We start from the raw sequence: 22,109 nt of genomic DNA, 5'->3' as shown, positions 1-22,109 counted from the left end.
ATTCGACCCACATTGCTTCCTTTGGTTGGCCGAGTCTGAGGTCGAATCCAAGGGAGACACAGTTGATAAAGTGGCAGCCGCATGTTAGGGCGTAGTTTGCCCATGTGTGCCCCGCTGTGTAATAGTAAAGCGATGCAGAGGCATTAGGGGAGGGTAATAACTCTGCTTCTCTGACGGAGTTTTGCTCAAGCGGAGAGCAGAGTTTTGGATAAACTCTGCCAACCGCCCAATGGCAGAGTATTTTCTCACGTGCGGCTTGCCAAACTTAAGTTGGAGAGTGAGAAAATTGAGCACTAGACCGCCTCCAGGTAAGATTTCTTAACCGACACGGTAGTAGAAAATCTATTCGAGCAGCAGAAAGAAGCAGTGTCCTATGGCACGCTGTGTGGTGCAGTTCATGGTGAATTTATTGCATGGGACAAGCTGCTGGCGCTAAAAATCAGTGCAAGCAACAGTTGGAAACGGAAGGCAGAGGGTGGTGTTAGTATTGTAATATACTAGTGTGTGAGCTTCTTTAGGAATCATTGGTGTTGTAGTAGTAGTGTAAAAGAGGAGCTGCTCGAAACAGCATCTTGATGTAATAGCTGCATTCAGTGTATATAATTGATGTATGATGGATTAAAATCGGAAATGAGAAGCACATTATATAGGATTGGCAAATTCGAGATATCTTTGAATGATTGGAGCTTGAGGCTGGTTGTAAAAGAGTAAACCAGCCCAGATTATAATGTTGGTGCAGATGCAACATGAGCCTTGTCCAACAACAGGTATTGGAGTGCGACAAAGAAAAAACGAAAGTTGAAGTGTGGGTGAATTAGTAAATGACTGTGATATACACAATAATGTGGAAAAATGAACTGAATCGTTTTTTAAATGGGTAGTTTCGAAATGTCCTAAAGTTGCAAGAGAGAGAGGTGCAGTAGGAATAATATCCCCTCTTTTACCTATTTATTATTCGTTGGTTACCCATAGTTGCTTGAGAATGAGGAAAGACACTGTAGTTAAGGTCAAGTACCTATTCTAACTGGCCAAGTAATGTCAGTACATGATGTCAACTGATTGTAAAACCTTTGTTTGGGGACGAAATCTAAGCAGGCTACTTTGTGGGTAGAAAGTCATGATGTTCACAACTTAAAAGATGTCTGCCGCTCGTTAGTGTTCCCACAGTGCCCGCGTTATTGACAAGCTTTTTGGCACTTTAAGGCTTACTTGGACAGCGATGGAGTGTCCCTTCTTTCTCCTTGTTGCCAACGCTTTTGAGAAAGTGTTTTTTGAGGCTCTGGTTCCAGTTTCATATCTTTTCTGTCGAGCTGTCTCCCTGCATCATAAAATGTCCTGTCAGGTGAGTGGAGACTTTTCCAGGAAAGAACGTGACTGAGGCCTAGCCACACCCACATCTGGTTATAGCTGCTGCACTGATGCTTACTCTGATGATATTTTCACTATCTTCATTTTCTTGGCTTTGAAAAGTGCTTTGACACTATTTTTATATCCCGCCTGCTAAATTTGAATATGGAAGGTAAGAATTTAAATGCAATATCTAACAAAAGCAAGCAAACCCTGTCTCCTCTACCAGTAAAATCCCAAATTGTGGAGACTAATGAGGCTTCATTAACAACTTTATTAGAAGAGTTAAAAGCGTTACATTCTAATACTGATAACATTGTTTTAGAAATTAAAAATATTCCTAAAGATATGGCTGTTCTTTCAATGAAAGTCACTGACAAGACAATAAAAAGCCATGATAATAAGGTTAAAATTGACAGTGTATTGCCCCTCACCATGAAAATTGTGCCAATGAATGCCTTATTACTCGAGTTAGAAAACCGCAATAGGCAGTATAACATGAGCATTTTTAATTTTCCGGAAGGAGTTGAAGGCAATGACTGTAGGCAATTCTTGGAATCCTTGATATATGTTCTTTTACATTTGACATTTTCAGAAAAATGTGAAATTGATAAGGCTCACAGAATTCCTTCTCATCGTAATCCAAGCAATGTTAAGCTGCGTCAGGTGATTTGTAAAGTCTAGTGTCACCATCATTTGGTATTCTTCCTGAAAGCAGCAATGACTGTAGGCAATTCTTGGAATCCTTGATATATGTTCTTTTACATTTGACATTTTCAGAAAAATGTGAAATTGATAAGGCTCACAGAATTCCTTCTCATCGTAATCCAAGCAATGTTAAGCTGCGTCAGGTGATTTGTAAAGTCTAGTGTCACCATCATTTGGTATTCTTCCTGAAAGCAGCAAGAATGATCACCAACTTTAATGGTTAATTTTTTTTTTGTTAAACCGTTTTTATTGCAGAACCAAATACATAGCATTTCAATCAGGAGAATTATCATTAATGCGGAACCCTCACTCCCTTGTTCACGTATCCACATATTGTACACAGCCATTCAGCCCACATCCCGGAGGACGGGCGGCAAGAATCACAAATTAGACAATCCTTACATTCGTCAGTCGCTGTGTAGGTCATGGGGGAGGTCCACCGTCTGCTTTTGATTTTTATTTCCCCTTCCCTCCCCCCTCCCACTGGAGTCTTAGAAATGACCGCTTCATCTATACTACCGTTAGTAAGAGTCCCCCCACCCCCTTCAGATCCCTCCCTCCCCCCAAGTGTCACCATTCGCGCCCGACCGAGGATATAGGTCTATATGACCGCTCTCTCGTCCGGCCTTCTACGTGCTAATTGGTACCTGATCGTGCTCTCGCTTGTTGCCCATTTCGAAAGCTCATTTAGCCATCTCCGATGAGTTGGACCTGTCTTCGACTTCCACCCCTTGGTCACTTCTCGTTTGGCCAAGAGGAGGCCCATATCAATGAATCTGCTTGACATCTTATTTTTGGGCGTGTGTGGGAACCAGTGCAGAATACTGACGGCTGTAGTGTATTGGAGGTCCCTATCTGCTGTTTCATTCAGTGTGTCGCCAATCTCCCTCCAGTAGTCCTGTAATTGAGGGCAGTCTCTGAGCATGTGAGTCAGATCCGCCCCTAGTGTGTTACAGCGCGGACAAGCTGCCTCTTCCGCTCTGAAGTATTTCTGTATTTTGCTCGGGGTAAGGTAGGTCCTGTGGAGAATATAAAAGTGGATTAGCTGGAAACGTGCGTTCCTCGTGCTCTTTTTAGCGCGCCCCACCAACTGCATCCACTTGGCATCAGGGATTTCCGTCTGCAGGTCTAATTCCCATTTGGCCTTCAGAGTGGTCAGAGGCTGCAGGGTTTTGTTCAGCATTCTGGAGTAGAGGCATGTAACCGCCTTGTAGGTGCCCACCGACATCATAGTGTACTGGCAGGCCAGCGCCGTCGGTGGCTCCTCTAGCCCCTTTCTCCAGTGAGCCTGAACGGCTCGCACCACCGCCGCATGTAATAGGTAGTCGCCCCGTGGAAGGTCATAGCGCTCCTGTAGCGTCTGGTATGGGGCCAGTGTCCCATCGTCGAATAAGTCCCCAACTACCTGTAGCCCTGCCTCCTCACAACCCTGCAAGCGCGACCAGTCTCCCCCATGTGGGAGTGCTGTAATCATGCCGAGAGGAATCTCGAGCGCGTATGGGTGTTTAATCCCCGCACGTCTAGATTATCAGTTCCAGCACAGGTGGAAAGTTCTCTCTTCTAGGGAGAGGTCTCTGAGTGGTAATCGCTGCTGTAGGGTTATGTAGGCTAGCACGTGTCGGGGGTGCCGCTTTCCCGTTCTAACACTGGGCGGCGGTACACCTTCGCGATTTCTTGCGTTAAGGTCAGAAGCTGGGCCGCTAGATAGTAGAGTTCAAAGTCTGGGACCGCCAGGCCTCCCTCGTCTTTCGGGCGGGTCATCGTGGCCAGCGCAATTCTGCGTCTGCCCACACCCCACAAAAAGGAAATGATCGTTGATCGTAGCTGTCGGAAAATCACAGCTGGCACCCAAACAGGCAGTGTCCGGAAGTAATACAGCAATCGGGGTAAGGCTATCATCTTGAGCAGGGATATGCGGCCCGTTACTGATAACGGGAGAGTAGCCCAGAAGGCCATATTGCCTTTTAAAGTGCGGAGACAGCGGCCCACATTACCCTCCAGCATGTCCGCCTCTTCATGGAATATATGTACTCCCAGATACTCTAAGCAGTCAGGCTCCCATCTAAGTAGTGGCCGGAGGAAGGGCTGTACCTCGTGTTTACGTAGAGGGAACAGGCAGGTCTTGGCCCAGTTGACTCTCAGGCCGGACAACTCACCGAAGCGCGCGAGTAGCCTTTCCGCTCCCTCCACAGCCTCATTGGTGTCCTCCAGGAAGAGGAGGAGATCGTCCACGTACAGAGAGATAAAGTAGCGATTTCCTCCGTGAGCCAGGCCTCTGTAGTAGTCGCCCTTCCTGGCCATCGCCGCAAGAGGTTCCACCGCCAGGGCAAACAGCAGCGGGGACAGCGCGCATCCCTGCCTGGAACCGCGGTGCACGTCAAATTGGTTTGATATCAGGGTGCCTATCCTCACTCTTGCTCTTGCCACTGTGTACAATACCCTCGTCCACCTTATGTAGCTCTCTCCGAGACCAAAGCGCTGCAACACCTTATACAAGTATTCCCACTCCAAGCTGTCAAAAGCCTTTTCTATATCAACTGCCAGCACTAAGGGTGCCCTAGCCTCCAGCAGCGGGCTACCCATTAATTGGGTCAGTCTTTGGATGTTGTGAGTGGTGTTACGCGTGGGTATAAACCCAGATTGGTCCTTCTGGACCAGTGCCTGCATGTGTTGCAGTTGTCTGGACGCTAGCACTGTGCTCAGAATCTTATAGTCAGTTGTCAGCATTGACAGCGGACGGCAGGACGCAGTGTTGGTGCTCTCCCTCCGCGGTTTCAACAGGGGGATCATTAGGGCTTCGCGCATGGAGAATGGTAGTCGTCCCTTGTCTTTAGCCTTGTTATAAATTGTTTGGAGCCGCGGGCCAACTGATCTATGTATCGCCCATAAAGCTCTATAGGCAGACCGTCTAAACCCGGGGTCTTATTGCGGGCCATATGCTTCACTGCTCCCCTGATTTCAGCCAGTTCTATTTGGCTACCCAAGGCGTCCGCTTGGGCCTGCTCCAATCGTGGTAGCTGCAGGTCAGCCAGGAAGGCATCTATTTCCTCCTCTTTGTCGCCTAGCTCGCTCTTGTATAGCTTTTCATAGTAGGATCCAAAGCTATCAAGGATCTCTGGCTGGGTGGTACTCATGTGGCCTCCCCCCTCTGATATGGCTAGGATCGGGTGGCTGCGTCTGGTGGGGTTGGCAAGCCAAGCCAACAGGGTCCCCACCTTATCTCCCTCAGCGTGCATTTTCACAAGATAATTCTTGTAATCATAGCTGCGGAGGCGTTCCAGTTCCACCGCCACCGCTTCTCGCGCCGCGCATAGGTCTGCCTGGAGCTTAGGCCAATTAGGGCGCGTTTGTTCAACCTCCCATAGCTTGCGTTATACCCCATCTAAGTCATCTAGCAACGTCCTGCGGGCCCCAGCGAATTTTCCAATGCAGTGTCCCCTCACCACCACCTTAAAAGCGTCCCATTCCGTGGCCCTGGAGTCGGTGGAGCCTTCATTCTCTGTAAAATATTGTTCGATTCTGTCCCCTAACGCCTCGCGGAATGGTGGGTCATCTAGTGTGTCTGGTCTAAGTTGCCATGTCGGGACCTTGGAAATTTCAGTCATCCAGCCAAGTGATATTAATAGGGGCTTATGATCTGATATCGTACGTGCAAGGTATTCGGTGCGGACCACTGCAGAGAGCACTAGCGGCGAGCACAAGAAGGCATCGATACGAACGTGGAGGTCATGGAGGCCGGAGTGGAATGAGTAATCTTGCTCTATCGGGTGTTGTGTGCGTCAAACATCGGTTAGTTCCCACCGTTCCTGCCAGCCTGATCTGCACTTGGCAAGTCTGTGAACAGGGGACGAGTGTAATGGAGGGTGTGATCTATCCAGGTCAACATCTGACGCCGAGTTAAGGTCTCCTCCTATCAAAACAGGGCCTGCAAGGTTACTAGCCAGTTCCCCGGAGAGCTTCGCATAGTATGCAGCTTGGTCTACATTGGGTGCATATACGCTGCAAAGCACTATGTGTCGCCCCCTGAGTTTCCCCTCCACTGCTACAAACCTCCCTTCTGGATCCACCACCTGTCGGACGACTTGAAAAGGGGTGCCCGCTCTTATCCAAATCAAGGCCCCGCTAGCAAAGGCAGAGTACGTAGTATTAAATAAGTGTCCCCTCCATCTACGCTGTAGCGCTAATCCCTCCTTTTTCGTTAGGTGTGTCTCTTGCAGCAGCGCAATGTGGACCCCCCTACGGACCAGATACGCATGAACTTTGTGTCGTCTGGTCATGGTATGAAGCCCTCTCACATTCCAAGTCACACATTTAATCATTCCTGCATTAGCCATTATCCCATGCAATGGCGTACGACGTAACATAGACATGTCTTCGGTCGCTTGTGATGACACTTTCCCTCTTCCCCACAAAAACAGCCCTTCCCCCCCCTCCCTTAACTGTGCCTTGGGCCACCCCAACTGCCTCAGACCCCCCCCCAGAACAGGACCTAACTTTGCAAGAGCCGCTCCCATCCAAACTATGTGTGGGCAACCGTGCCCTCCTACTCACCTAATCCGCAGTCTGCACTGCGGAGTCCTTATGGGCCCTAAGGGGCGCGATCTGGCTTTGGGTTCCTGAACCTTAGTCCCATCCCCCCGCCCGCAATATATTTCTACTCACAACATTACTGTCCAATAGCTGCCTGCTCCAACCGCTGCCGCAGCAAAGTTCCGTCATCGAATGCTATTTTACATGGTCTATTTACAATATTAGATACAATCAGTCTTCCTCAGGACGAGATGGGTAGGGTGGGGGGGGGGGGGTGAAACTGTTGTAGGGGGCAACCAATCCTCTCTCAACTGTATGTGGATAATGCCTAGTTACTGGGCTCGTGGATATAGAAGCGGAGATGGTCTCTACCAACGGACTACATGCCGAGAGTACCAGAATTATTGCCAACTGAATTGTTGCAGCGGACTGACCCTGGATGGGCCTCTGCTTCTATATCCACGAGCCCAGTAACTAGGCATTATCCGCATACGGTTGAGAGCAGATTTAAGTACTCTGTACCCGGGGTTGGTTGCCCCCTACAACAGTTTCACCCCCCCCACCCTACCCATCTCGTCCTGAGGAAGACTCGCAGGCAAGGCTAAAACATCCTACATGCCACTAGTCGAGTCGAAACGTCGACAACATTTTATGTACCTGGACCCTTCCCCTTTACTGTTACGTGCCACAGATGAATACAATCTGTGATTGTATCTAATATTGTAAATAGACCATGTAAAATAGCATTTGGGACAGGACAGTAAGATTGATACACATGATCAATCCGACCAAAAACTTCAACCTTGTTTTCTACCCTTCACTGTTGGGAATTTCTTTTCCCTCACTTACTTTATTTCCAGCACCCCCCCCTTTGCACCTTTTTTCCTTTCCCCTCTTTACCCTTGGAGCAACCACAGAATGTATAGTATTTTAAAAAAAATAATTTGTGTAAATAAAAATGTTGTATATATAAAGTTTTTTCTCTTGCACATCTTTTTCAAAAAAATTGTTTCCATTTGTCTTCTCCATTTGGGCAGTGCGAATTTGGTTGTTTCGCATAGCATTAAGAATTTGTGATTAATTCAGATATTGTAAAGGTTTAGCTTTGAGGACCACTGTTCTTCTATATTGACTGTTACCCAGGTCCACAAACTTGTAACGGGATTCCCCTTACCTGTAATGGTGCTTTTAAGTATGGCCTTTTTGATCCTTCTGTTATAAAATTTTGGAAGGATGTTATCTCAAAATCTTTTCATTGCCCTGAGGATCTTCGTGCGTTTTTAGATTTTTAGATCTACATTCTCTGCTCTCCATGGAAATAAATGACACTCCAGTATGATTTGTACATTGAAATGCTCTTTCATCGTAGCCACTTTATAGATATCTTTTGTGCTGGCATTATCTAGGCAGGTCAATTTTGTATATGTGCGTGTGCGATCCTTACGTTTGTCCTTGTCTTCCTTTTTCTCCTATCTTTTTTGTCTGGAGCCACTTTCTACTTCTTTAAGCCATATTTTTTCTTTCTTTGTTCTTTCTCTAATTTGTCTGCAAATTATGAATATTATTAACAGAATTACAGTTGTTTTGTTAAATGTCAAAGGTTTAAGACATCCTGTTAAATAAACTAAAGTTTTAGATTATTTAGCCAGACATTTGTTTACTTCAGGAAACCCATATAGATGATACAGTTTTATCATATATGAATAAACGTTGGGTTGGTCACATTATTTCCTCTCCTGCAGTTAGTAAAAAGAATGGTGTTGCTATCTTTTTTGCAAAAAAGTTAAATATTCAAATATTATCCACATTTTCAGATGCAGAAGGTCGTTATATTATAGTGAAAGTTAAGGTTGATACTAATATTTTTCATATTATTAATGTTTATGGTCCAACAAATGATGATCCCAAATTTTGGTCTCTATTTACCTCTTAAATGATTAAATTAGGTAATGTTCCACTTATTATTGGTGGCGCCTTTAACTTAATCTGTGAAACATTGTCAAATAGATATTCTTGAACCAAATAACACCCCCCTAAGGCTTATTTTATTTTAAAATAATTTTTTAAATCTATGAAATTGGTGGACATTTGGTATTTACATCACCCAAAAGAGAAGCAGTTTACCTTTTTCTCTAACCCTCACAATTCTTATTCTTGTATTAATTACTTGTTAATTGCCCATTCATTAATGTGTTAATTTTCTAATCCTACAATTCATTATATTCATATTTCTGACCGTGCTGTTATTTCAGGTATTATGGAACTTAATGCAACTCAACAATCACACCCTCCATGGTGTATGAATATGAATATTCCTCTTAATGACAATAATACATCTAAACTCTTGTCAGCATTACATGACTTTTTCTCATTTAATCCAGAAGGATCTACTTCACTTGTTAATCAATGGGATGCATTTAAGCCTTACATCAGAGGAGCAACAATATCAATTATGGTACACAAAAGCAAAGCTTTCAACACTAAACCAAAAGAATTTGATAAACAAATATCAAAAAATGAACGGCTCTTCATTTCATCTAATGATAATAAATACAAAATGCAATTACAGAATGAGTTAAACTGTTTGCTAAGTAGAAGAACTGGTATACAAATTTCGAATAATAAGGCTAAATTAAATTTCATAGCTAATAGATTTGGGTGACTTTTGGCAAATTATTTGCATATTAAAAGTGAAAAAATAATCCAAAGTAATGCAATACATGGCTTAAATGTTAAACTAGCACTATTGCACAAAGAAATTCTTAATGAATTTTTGGTCTACTATTCAAATCCATACATTAATCCCTCAGCTGTAGATAAGTTTAATATTGATAATTTCCTGCAATCCTGCGGCCTACCCAAAATTACCCAATCAGTGAGGGAAAAATTGGATTTACCGATTTCATTAGAAGAACTTAAATCTGCTGGTAAATCACCAGGGCCAAATAGTCTACCTGCTGCATTTTCATAAATAATTCTCTCCTTATCTCATGCCTCATTTTCTTAAATTATTTATTCACTTTAGTTTATCAGGATCTACTTCAGGATCCCTTACTGAAGTTTTTGATAATAGTTCTTCTAAAACCTAAGAAAGATCCCACTATTGTATCAAATTACTGCTTAATTTCCTTAATTAATCAGGACTGTAAACTTTATGTGAATATTCTTGCAACCAGATTGACTGGTCTACTTGCCACTATTGTTCATGTTGATCAAACTGGTTTCATGAAAAGTAGACATTTAGTAAATAATACTAGGTTATTTTGTCATGCAATTGAAGCTATGCCATCTCTACCCCTTCCAGCTGGTGTTCTGGCACTAGATGCTCAAAAAAGCTTTTAACAAAGTACATTGTCAGAATCTATTTAGAACCTAATCTGCTTTTAATTTTGGCAATTCCTTTCTTCATATGATTTCAGCCCTCTATTTGGCCGATTGGCTAGACTTTTGATTAATGGTCAACACTCTAATAAAGTTTCCCTTTTTAGAGGCACCTACCATGGTTGTCCCTTATCGCCTTTACTTTTTCTCCTTGCCATTGAACCCTTACTTCTTTCTATCGGACAAATCACAGAAATAATAGGTATTTCTATTCATGATGTTACTATAAAGACTTATGCTGATGATGTATTATATGTTAGTAATCCTGATACCTTTATTCCTCCCCTATTAAAGATGGTTCTGCAAAATTCTCAAATTTCAGGTTACACTTTACACACAAATAAGACAGAATTGTTTCCCTTAAATATGCACTGAACCCTGGATATGCTTCCCAATGATGAAATAATATGGCAAAAAGAAAAACTTGCATATCTTGGGATCCTATTCTCTCATACCATTAAACAATTGATAACTCTGAATTGTGACTCTCTTCTTAATACTTTTAAAGACAACATTCATAAGTGGTCTGCTTTAAGTACATCCTTGTGGAGAAAAGTTGATTCTGTTAAAATGGTTATTGCTCCAAATCTATTCTATTGGTTATCCATACCTACCCAAATTCCACAAAGGTTTAATACATCTTTAGACACGCTAATCTCCAAATGCATTTGGAATAATAAAGCACTTTGTGTAAGTTACAAAAAATTGAAAATTGCAAAATGTAATGGTGAATATGGTTTGCCAGATTTTTTTTTAATTATCATAAAGCATTTATCTTAAAACAAAGCGCTTTTTGGTTCATGAACACAGTTTTTAGTAATGCTCCTTTATGGCAGCACATTGAAAAAAGTTTGGTATCACCTTTTGTTATGTTATGTTATGTTATGTTATTACAATTTATAACGCGCACAGCTTCTCATGAGTGTCTCTGGGCGGAGCTACAGGTGAGAGAAAAAAGAGGGGACCGAAAGGAAGAAGGATAGAAAAGCCAAATTAGACAAACAGGTGGGTCTCCAGTTTCCGTTTAAACAGTGCTGTGTCCTGGATGGAAGTTCAAGGGGGAGTGCGTTCCAGGCCGAGCTGGCCTTCACAGTAAAGGAGCTACCTCCAAGCTGCTGAGGGACTGAGAGTGAAGAGCACGTGCAGGACGATAAAAGGAGAAGCGTCTCTGCAAGTATAAAGGGCCAACTTATGGAGGGCGCAGTGGGCCAAAACCTGAACTTTAAACTTGACTCTGTTCGCCACAGGGAGCCAGTGAAGAGAATGCAAATGATGTTGAACACTGATCCTAGATGAGATGCCTAACAGCAGTCTAGCCATTGTATTCTGCACGACCTGGAGTCACTTTAACAAATAGGCCGGGATGCCAATGTAAAGAGCATTCGCATAATCGAGGTGAGACAAAATCAAGGCGCAGACTATCGTCTCTTTCGCTGCTTGCGGGAGCAGTTGGAAGAAACAAAACTCCTCAGGGTTTTATAGAGGCCAAAGAAGCAACCAGTCAGTTTGTTAATGTGTGTTGAGAAAGAAAGGGACTCATCGAACCACAACCCCAAATTTTTAGCAGGCTGACCCATGGAGGATGGCGGCAATGAGTCTGGAGGCCACAGGAGTTGGCGAAAGTTGAATGGAAATTTGCCAAAGAGCAGAATCTCTGACTTTTGTTCGTTGCATTTCAGCGGAGCATCGACCAGCCAGCTGAAAACTGCAGCAAGACAGTGCTGAGCCGTTGAAACAGAAAGCGAGATCTTATCCCAGGTAAAAAGCAACTGTGTGTCATTGGCGTAGGCCATAACCTTAGCCCCTAACTCCTAAGCCAAATATATCAGAGGTGTGATTATAGATATTGAAGAGGAGAGGGCTAACGACGGAGCCCTGTGGAACCCCGGTTGTGACTGGTTGAGGAGGGGAAGAACACGGTGGAAGCCAAATCTGCTCGATACAGCCTTCCAGGAAGGTCTTAAGCCATGACCACACTGTGCCGGAGACGCCAATCCCCGCAAGCCGAGCCAGGAGAAGGTCATGCGGCACAGTGTCGAATGCTGTTGAGAGATCTAACTTAACAAGAGCCAGCATCCAGGCACTCCAGAATGGCTTCTGACACCTCTACTAGTACAGTTTCAGTGCTATGAGAGGATCAAAATCCAGACTGTGCAGGGTGTAATAATGCCTCTTACTCCACAAAGTCTGATAATTGTTTATTAACAGTTTTCTCACAGACTTTGGCAATGGCTTGGAGAAGAGAGATGGGGCGGTATTTTTCGGGGTTACTATGATCCAGAGAGAGTTTTTTCAAAAAGGGCAGAATTTTACCCTGCTTCAAGGTCAGCGGGACAGCAGCTGTCTGGAGGGATCTATTGACAATTGCGTTCACCTTAACATAGACACTAGATGCTGCTGCCGCCAGGGTCTAACGGTGCACCAGACTTGAGACTAGTAATAAGTTTCAAAGTTTCCAACTGTGCAACTGGTCTAAAATCAGACCGCTTGCAGGAGGACACAACCAGGGGATCGATACATGAGGCAGCTTTAGAGATTGTTCCAAAAGAGAAGGACGCCTGGATTGAATGAATTTTGTTCTTGAAAGCACCAGCAAGGGTATTACACCAGGCTGATGAAGGAGCCAACATGATTGTGCAGATGCGGAGGTATAGCTCTGAACAATAGAAAAAATCTCTTTGGGATTACTCCTCGCAGACTCGATGCGTGCCGCATAGAATTGTCCTTTGGCAACAACTATTGCATTGTAGTATGTTTTTTGCATGGCTCTTAGGTTTAGTTTGGCCATGGGGCAATAGTTACATCTACGCCAGGTCCTTTCCAGGACCTTGCAATCGTGCTTAAGGCTTTTCAAGTTGGCGTTAAAGCAGGGCTTGTAGGGAGAATCTCTGCTTGGCCCGCATGTCCGCGAAGAGGACACAGATTCCACTGCCAGAGACACCCAATTCGAAAATCCAAGCAGGCTCTCCTCAAGATCTCCAGATAGAATGGGCCTAAACTGGTCAAGGGCCTGAATGAAATCCTGAGGGTCAATTTTACCAAAGGCTGCCCTATGAGGGGGCAGTGTCGGCATTTCTTCCTTCACAACCAACCAGGAAAAGTAAGAAATGAAGTGGTCCGACCACGACACCGGGCTTGGAACGTGAAGAGAAATCGGAAAATGTGTGCAAATTGGGTCCAATAAGTGACCAGCCTGATGTGTGGGTCCCTTAACATGCTGCACAAGTTGTGCAAGATCTAAGATGCCCAGGAAGTCAATAGCCTCCTTGATATCCACTTGATCCAAGTGGATGTTAAGGTCGCCCAAAACCATATAGTAGGAGAATCTAACAGCTCTTGTAGCAATGGCATCCCCACAGCTCTGAAGGAAAGAGTCCGCAGGGCCCGGGGGTCTATAGATAAGGGAGACTCCCAAGGTATAGTGGGATGAGAGATGGATTTTAAAATCAAGAGCTTCACAGCTATTCCAGGCTGTGGAGTCTCCCACATGGAGATCCCAAATGTTCCTGAAAACCACAGCTACCCCACCCCCTCTCCCTTCCAAGCGGTCTACTCTGAAAATCTTATAGCCCGCAGGAATGGCTAAAGAGACAATCAGGTCAGAAGAGACATCAAGTCAGGTCTCAGTCAGGAACAGCAAATCCAAGGCATGGTCTGTAAGAAGATCAAAAATGTCCAAATGATGTTTTTTGAGAGACCGTACATTAATCAGAGCAGCCCGGATGGAAAGACCTTTTGCCTGATGTGTAGGCCGGCTAGCCACAATAGGCGGGATGGAAGGGTTCAGCACATAGCCACACACTGTACAGGGCGCAAACGGCATCTGGGCAACAGCCCAACTATGGGGCAGGCAGTTCACAGTAGCCATCAGGTTTTGGAGCGTATCCCCGAGTAGCACCTCTTTAACAAAGCGCCCCCATTGGAGCGGCCAGTATGGCTGGTGTTGAGCACCTCCGGGACGCTGACGGGTGCAGACGGGCTTGCCATAGGCGTGCCTTTGGCGCGCCCGCTGCGCACGTCCGTGCAGCGTTCGTTTAAATGCCCCCCGTGTGCCTGACCACTAGAGCGCCGACTTTCAAAATGGCGTCCTCCTAGTGTCAGTGCCACTAAACAGTAATACCCTGAGGCCACTAGGCTACCGCCCCATAGCAAAGAGTGCACGGTAGCAGAACGCGGGGCACAAAGCAGCAGTGAAACACACCAGACAACAGGAATTTACATAAGATATTTTTTTTAAACAAAGAGCTTAAATGTGTGACATAAAAAAGGAGCAAAGCACGCCCCTGTAAAAATGTTAAGGTGCAGGTAAGTGAGTCAGTGTGAGCGGAATAGCAGCAGGGGCAAGAGGCTCAAACCTTGTAGGCGCTGTGCATCCGTGCAGCGCCTGTTTAAATGCCCCCCTTGTGCCTGACCACTAGAGTGCCGACTTTCAAAATGGTGTCCTCCTAGTGTCAGCGCCACTAAACAGTAATCCCCTGAGGCCACTAGGCTACCGCCCCATAGCAAAGAATGCACGGTAGCGGAACGCAGGACACAAAGCAGAAGTGAAACACACCAGACAACAGGTATTTACATTTAAGATATTTTTATAAAAACAAACAGCCTGATTCATCAACGACCCGTTTTGCGAGTCTATAATAGCGAATCATAAGGAATCGCTATTACAGGCTCGCAAAACGTGATTCATGTAGGAATCACAAAAAAATATGCGATTCCTACATATTCCTTATTTGCGATTAGCAAATTGCTAATCGCAAATAAGGAATAACTCCCCATTCATTCCTATGGGCCAAAAGGCCCACAGGAATGAATGGGGAGTATTCCTTATTTGCGATTAGCAATTTGCAAATGGCAAATAAGATAGCGATTTAAAGGGTGCCAGGGGTGTCCAAAGGACACCCTGAAGCACCCCTTAAATGCAAATTTAAACAGGTGTTGCTCACACACATGTCCAAAGGACATGTGTGTGTGCAACATGCAAATTTGAAAAATATTTTTACAAGCATTTTTCTAAGTTTTTGCTATTTACCACGAGGTTTGACCTTGTGGTAAATAGCGGGCCGAAATTGCGAATTCGCTATTTAAAAATGGATGATGAATTGCATTTAAGGAATCTCAAATAGAGATTCCTTAAATGTAATTCCTCGCAAAATAGCGAAATCGCTATTACTGATTTTTGCATTTGGGATGATGAATCCCAAATGCAAAAATCGCACTCGCAAAGGGCCAGATTCTCAGAATCTGTCCCTTTGCGTGCGCAATTCAGCTTGATGAATCAGGCTGAAAGAGCTCAAATGTGTGACATGAAAAAGGAGCAAAGCACGCCCCTGTTAAAAAATTTTAAGGTGCAAGTAAGCGAGTCAGTGTGAGTGGAATAGCAGCAGGGGAAAGAGGCTCAAACCTTTCCATTACTTACTTTACTTTCTATGTGTGCTTCTAGGTCTTTATAGCAAAGCTCTGCAATAATGAAATACACACAATTAATATTACAGGATGTAGATTCTCTGGGCCCGATTCACAGAACTAACTTAAGACAAAATCCTGAACTTACTACTTTTGGTATTCACAGAATTTAGGATTTTGTCTTAAGTTTGTCTTAAGACTGACTTAAGACAGACTTAAGTTAGAATTTTGTCTTAAGTCTGTCTTAAGTCTGTCTTAAGACAAACTTAAGACAAAATCCTAACTTCTGTGAATACCAAAAGTAGTAAGTTTAGGATTTTGTCTTAAGTTAGTTCTGTGAATTGGGCCCTCTATTTCTAATACCTATTTCTTGCTCTTTAAATATATCCTTATGGTATAGTCCTATAAAAAGCCTAATTGAAACATGCAATTTTGGAAATCTTGGATAAATGCGGGTATCTTTTATTTAAAAGATATATATCATAATAACTCTTTTTTGCCTTTTGAAGAACTGTAATAGAAGTTTCTTTTGCACAATTTAGCTATTTCTAAATACAAGTTTTTATGTAATTCTGTCCTGGATTCATTTCCTAGCAATTTTCCAATGGGAAGTGTGTCTGATTTAGGAACATATATTCAAGCAATTGCTTCTTCATCTCATGCCGTGTCAATGTTTAGTATAAAAATTGAATAATTTTGATAAAAATACCATTAGTTGTATGTCTTCTTTTTGGAATAATGAGCTCAATCTTTCTTTATCTCAAGACTTATGGGAGAAAATTTGCATGAACAATGGTTCTGGATCATTACCAGTATTCTTTTATCAAACTAAATCTTTCATATTATTTAATTATTTATGGACGTCATTAAAATGTTTAAAGCAAAGCTACTAAATTCTCCCACTTGTTGGCACTGCAATTTAGCTCCAGGCTCACTTAAACATATGCTTTTTGAATGCAATATTGTCTTTAAGTTTTGGAATGAGGTTTGGAATGCTATTATAAACAAATGTCATTTATCAGATAAACCTTCATACAATTTGTTAATTTGTAAATCAGTATTACTCTCAACAAAACTGTCAGATTTAGATAATAAGCCCTCTAAATTATTAATATCGGCTGCTCTCAAATCCATTACTACCAATTGTAAAGACGCCTCATTATTATCAATAAATGCATGGTGGCCATGGATAATTTTCACAGGAAAGTGAGTTGATTTCACTATTTGGGGCATTGTTCATAATTCATCAACTTACCTCTCATTTTGGAATCCGATTGATAACTATATAGAATTATACTATTAATTGCTTCATATTATGCATCAAGTTCAGTATATTAGATTTTAATAAATCTCTCCGTTATGTAATTCTTATTACCAGTAGATATTGCTCACTCCGCCCTTTTTATTTTTATGTTTTAGTTTCTCTCACACTGCAATTCTCAATGTACAGATGTAATTTTCATCAAATGTAATATTTCGAGCTTAATGTTACTTCATCAGTGCTCTTTATTGCTTGGTCTATGCTTCATCATAATCTCAATAAAATATTTTGAAAACAAGAAAGTCATGATGTTATTCTATTCATTTGGGCCCAGGGGATGTCATCGTTCAAACCCTTTTTCTAAGTCCTAAGCATATAGATCCAATGATGTTCTTAAAAAAAGAGTGGTGTGGTCATATCTGAGTAGCATGGCTACAGTTTTTCAATAATAGGTCACTCGATTTCATCAGAAGAATAATTCTTTCAAGGAATTGTTTCATTTTGCATTGTCTTTCTTGTACCTTATTATGAACTGGTGTTCATTAATCACAGTTCTCGCTTTCGATGTAGTCATGCCAATGTAGAGGAGGTTGAAGGGGCACCTGCCCAATAATTCAAATTAGTTGGGTTACAATTTGTAAACCCTCTCAGTTATTAGGGTTTTCCAAGCCCTAACTCCAAATATGTGGTCCTCTATGTAAAGTGACGCACCGTAATTCCAACAGGGATAATGTCCCTTGATAGGAGCCATATTCCACTGGTCTGAAGGCCTAGTAGTCGTTTCTGAGTTTTAAGGATGAGTATGGAACAGATTGTAAAAGGTAGCACTACTCGAATAGTGAGAAGTGTCCCACAGGCTCCTTCAAAGTCCTTATATTGAGGTTTCCCCAGTAAACATTTTAAGAAAGATGCCAAAATTTGGTGTAGAAATGCTTGTTTTTTAATCCATCTTGTTATATTCACAAGAGTATCTTTGGTGTTAACATAATCCTTCAATTGTACAATGTGCACTCAAACGAATCCCAATGCATTTCGGCATATCACAAATGCCTTCTTCTGGGGGATTAGATTTCTGTCAATAAAGAAAAACGGAATGTGTATAAAAAGTAATGTTTGGAAACTGAATGGCTGGTAAATCGCAAAAGGGTGACAAGAGATGGAAAATGTTCAAAGAGATGCCTGTGGATAAAGGTCTGTGAAAAGCGGTGCGCAGTTAAGTCTAAGAAAACGGGTGCCTGGTTTCAGTGCTCGGGTTCGTGGCTGTGTTAAAAAACTGCGGTAAAGTAATGGCGGCTAAGAGACGAGGGGACGCGTGAAAGAGTTTATCAGGGTGATACTAAATGGGTAACAAACAGGATGCATGCGGGTGTATCGTGAAATAAAGCTGACGGTCTACTGTTAGTAGGAGCTTACCGTGGCGTGCACGGGCAGGGTAGTCGAAGATACAGCAGTCCTCTGCCGGGTCTGGGCGTGGCTTAATCCCGGAAGTATATTAAATGTTAGAGTTGCTACGTTACGGGTTGCTAGAGGTGGGGCTAAAGGTTAATGCAGTGAAGTGCGGGCATTTCGGAAGTGGTGAGTGACAGAAAGGAACGATCAAAAATATTACGCGATGTGTTAAATGGGTGTGAGAATGAAAAGAAGATAAACGAGGAAATAAACGTGTGCAAAAACATATGAGAAGTGAAACATCAGGAGAACCAGGTGACGAAAGCTGAGTTATAACACTCACAAATGTCAGGCATAAAGGCAATAAGGTATGAGCAATAAAACGTATTGTCAAAAAGGAATGATAATAAAGCACATGTGTTCATAGGAAAAATGAAGATGTGAAACCACATTACTTCAGAAAAAAAGTATTCTAAGTAAAATAAACAGGGCTAACCACTGGTCACATTCAGGAAATAACTATATCCCCCCCAAAAAAAGGGTTATAGATAACATGAGTATTCTACTCGATCATTAAGTCCATATGGTTTCATACTGGACAGTGTAAAAATCAGACTTTGATATTACCAGGAATAACGCAGTGCGTCCAATAACACCCAATTAATATGGAACAGATTGTCCCATAAACCCCATCCTTTATGGAATGGGAGCATGGGTTTTTTACATTTTTCAGCTACCCTATTTCAGAATTGTCCAATGTTTGTTTACTGTTTTTTCTCAATTCAAGAGTACTAGAGCAGAATGCTGTCACACGTATTAGTTTTGTTGTTTTATTTTGCTGTTGAGGGGTAAGTACATGTTCTCTGTTGTTGTTGGTTGCCCTCTTCCTTTCTAATAATTGAATCTGGATAGTTTATTTCAATTAACTTCTCAGTTAGTTTCTTAGCATGTTTTTCCTATGTTGTCATATTTGTTCAACTTCGTAGGAGCCATGGAATTTGGCCCACAAGAAGAACCTCCATAAGTGAGCGAGGATAGAAGCGTTCAAAGCGCAGTAAGCTGTTTCTACCTATAGCTTAGTAAAATACTTCAGTTTTACAGAAGCCATCTTCCGGGAAGATTCTAAGAACTAGGAACGTCAATTCTTGTTGTCCAATTGTTATGGTAAATTTTAAATAGGGGTCCCAGTTGTTCATGATTTTTACAGATAAATACAGACAGAAAACTTTTTGTTTTCCTGTCTGTATTTTTTTTTAACTACAGAAAAATACGGAAAATAGGTCTTCTTTGGATGAATTTTTCTACTGCCAATCATGAGTGGCAGGTCAGTAGGTGTACAGATTGAGAGGTAGGGGAGATGAACAAAGACAATAGATTTCCCAATTAAGTGCAAATCTACAGTTAATTGTGCTATTCTACAATGCAACTGTTTTCAGATAATGCTATTGCACTGTATACTGCTGGAACCTTTTGGACAGTCAAATGTGAGTATGTATTTATCAGTCAAATAAATGTGGAAAAATATCCATTGGTACTCATTTAAACAGAACCCACCAAACAAAAATGGATAAATACAGAAAAAAATAGCAAAAAATATATATGGATAAATACAGATGGAAATGTTGAAAAATAAATACCATAAAACCGGGAGCCCTAATTTTAAATAACGGTCCAAAGTTTTCATTCATTCTGAGAATATTTTAACTTCATCACTCATACCCTTCTTGATTAGAAAAATATTTCCTATGTACCTCTTTCATAGAGTGATATGTCCTCTAAATAGATTATTGTCACTGTAGATGAATTCACTCCCTAAGAGTGTATGTACAGACACACCAACTTCAGACCGAAAGTATTTCACGTGAAAGAACCATAATTCTGTAAAAAATACTCTCCTTCATACATAACATTTAAAAAAATCTACTCATGGCTAGATGAGCGTAGTCAAGTTTAAACTCCATGGTATTTATTGATTTCCAGTGGGTGACCTTTAGAAGCTTTTATTCTACTTTCAAATTGATTCTTAAGGAAGACTGGTATAGAGGGACTACAAATCTAGGCTTGCCAGTAGTTTTTTCCCACAGTCAAATTTGTTGTTGTTAAAGGAAGTTGAGTACATCCCTTTTTTCTTTGAGATATGATGGCATAATGAATGCCAATGTTCTCAAAACAATATCCATTGGTACTTCATTTAAACAGAACCCACCAAACAAAAATGGATAAATACAGAAAAAATTAGCAAAAAATATATATGGATAAATATAGATGGAAATGTTGAAAAAAAAATACCATAAAACCGGGAGCCCTAATTTTAAATAACGGTCCAAAGTTTTCATTCATTCTGAGAATATTTTAACTTCATCACTCATACCCTTCTTGATTAGAAAAATATTTCCTATGTACCTCTTTCATAGAGTGATATATCCTCTAAATAGATTATTGTCACTGTAGATGAATTCACTCCCTAAGAGTGTATGTACAGACACACCAACTTCAGACCGAAAGTATTTCACGTGAAAGAACCATAATTCTGTAAAAAATACTCTCCTTCATACATAACATTTAAAAAAATCTACTCATGGCTAGATGAGCGTAGTCAAGTTTAAACTCCATGGTATTTATTGATTTCCAGTGGGTGACCTTTAGAAGCTTTTATTCTACTTTCAAATTGATTCTTAAGGAAGACTGGTATAGAGGGACTACAAATCTAGGCTTGCCAGTAGTTTTTTCCCACAGTCAAATTTGTTGTTGTTAAAGGAAGTTGAGTACATCCCTTTTTTCTTTGAGATATGATGGCATAATGAATGCCAATGTTCTCAAAAAGAAGTCACAAACTTGTCAAAGGGGATCCAATGCAGAGTCAATGCCATAGACTATTCGATGTCCCGGGGTGGGTTCTTGTCCTTGTGTACCTTCAGGTATTTATAAAAATACAGGTTTTAATGTTTGCTTGTTCCTGCTGTTGGTTCTGTCAGGGTCAGTTCGTTCTGAACCTCCCTGCTCTATACCTTTAACATATGCCTGCCCCAAAAAAAGGTAGCAAAGCAATTTAAATCTTTTCAGTGCAAATGGCAGTAACAGGAATCAGGATTAAATTGCCTGTTTATTTAATCTGTCAAAAAGTCTTTGGCAATACTGTGAATCAATCGATCAACCATAGCATTTGTAAAACGCGCAACTCACCCGTGAGGGTCTCAAGGCGCTGGGGGGGGAGGGAGGTGCTTGTACTGCTCGAAAAGCCAGGTCTTGAGGTGTCTCCTGAAGGTGAGGTGTTCCTGGGTCTGTCGAAGTTGGACGGGGAGGGAGTTCCAGGACTTGGTGGACAGGTAGGAGAACGATTTTCCTCCTGTAGTGGTTCTGTGAATCCGTGGGATGGTATCGAGGGCGAGGCTGATGGAGCTGAGCTGGCGGGACGGAGTGTAGAACATGAGGTGTCTGTTGAGGTAGTTGGGGCCTATGTCGTGGAGAGCCTTGTGTGCGTGGGTGAGGAGCCTGAACGTGATTCTCTTTCTGACTGGAAGCCAGTGCAGGTCTCTCAGGTGGGCGGATATGTGGCTGTGGCGAGGGATGTCGAGGATGAGGCGAGCGGAGGCGTTCTGTATGCGCTGGAGTCTTCTCTGAAGTTTTGCTGTGGTTCCTACGTAGAGGGCGTTCCCGTAGTCCAACCATCTGGCGACAAGGGCTTGGGTTATGGTTTTTCTTGTTTCGGTGGGGATCCATCTAAATATCTTTCGGAGCATGCACAGGGTGTTAAAGCATGAGGATGAGATGACGTTGACTTGTTTGGACAGTGTGAGCGTGGAGTCCAAGATGAATCTCAGGTTGCGTGCATGGTCCATGGGTGTCAGTGCGGTGCCCAGAGCGGTGGGCCACCAGGAGTCGTTCCAGGCAAATGGGATGGTCCCAGGATGAGGACTTCTCTCTTGTCCGAGTTCAGTTTCAGGCAGCTGAGTTTCATCCAGTTTGCGACGTCCCTCATTCCTTCCTGGAGGTTGGTCTTGGTGGTGGCCGGGTTTTTGGTGAGGGAGAGGATCAGTTGATGTTGTGTGCGCGGACGATGGCGGCTAGGGGGCTCATGTAGACATTGAAG

The sequence above is a fragment of the Lissotriton vulgaris genome, chromosome 3_1, assembly GCF_964263255.1.
Source record: "Lissotriton vulgaris chromosome 3_1, aLisVul1.2, whole genome shotgun sequence".
Classification (NCBI taxonomy): Eukaryota; Metazoa; Chordata; class Amphibia; order Caudata; family Salamandridae; genus Lissotriton; species Lissotriton vulgaris.
Note: the sequence above shows the minus strand (reverse complement) of the source record.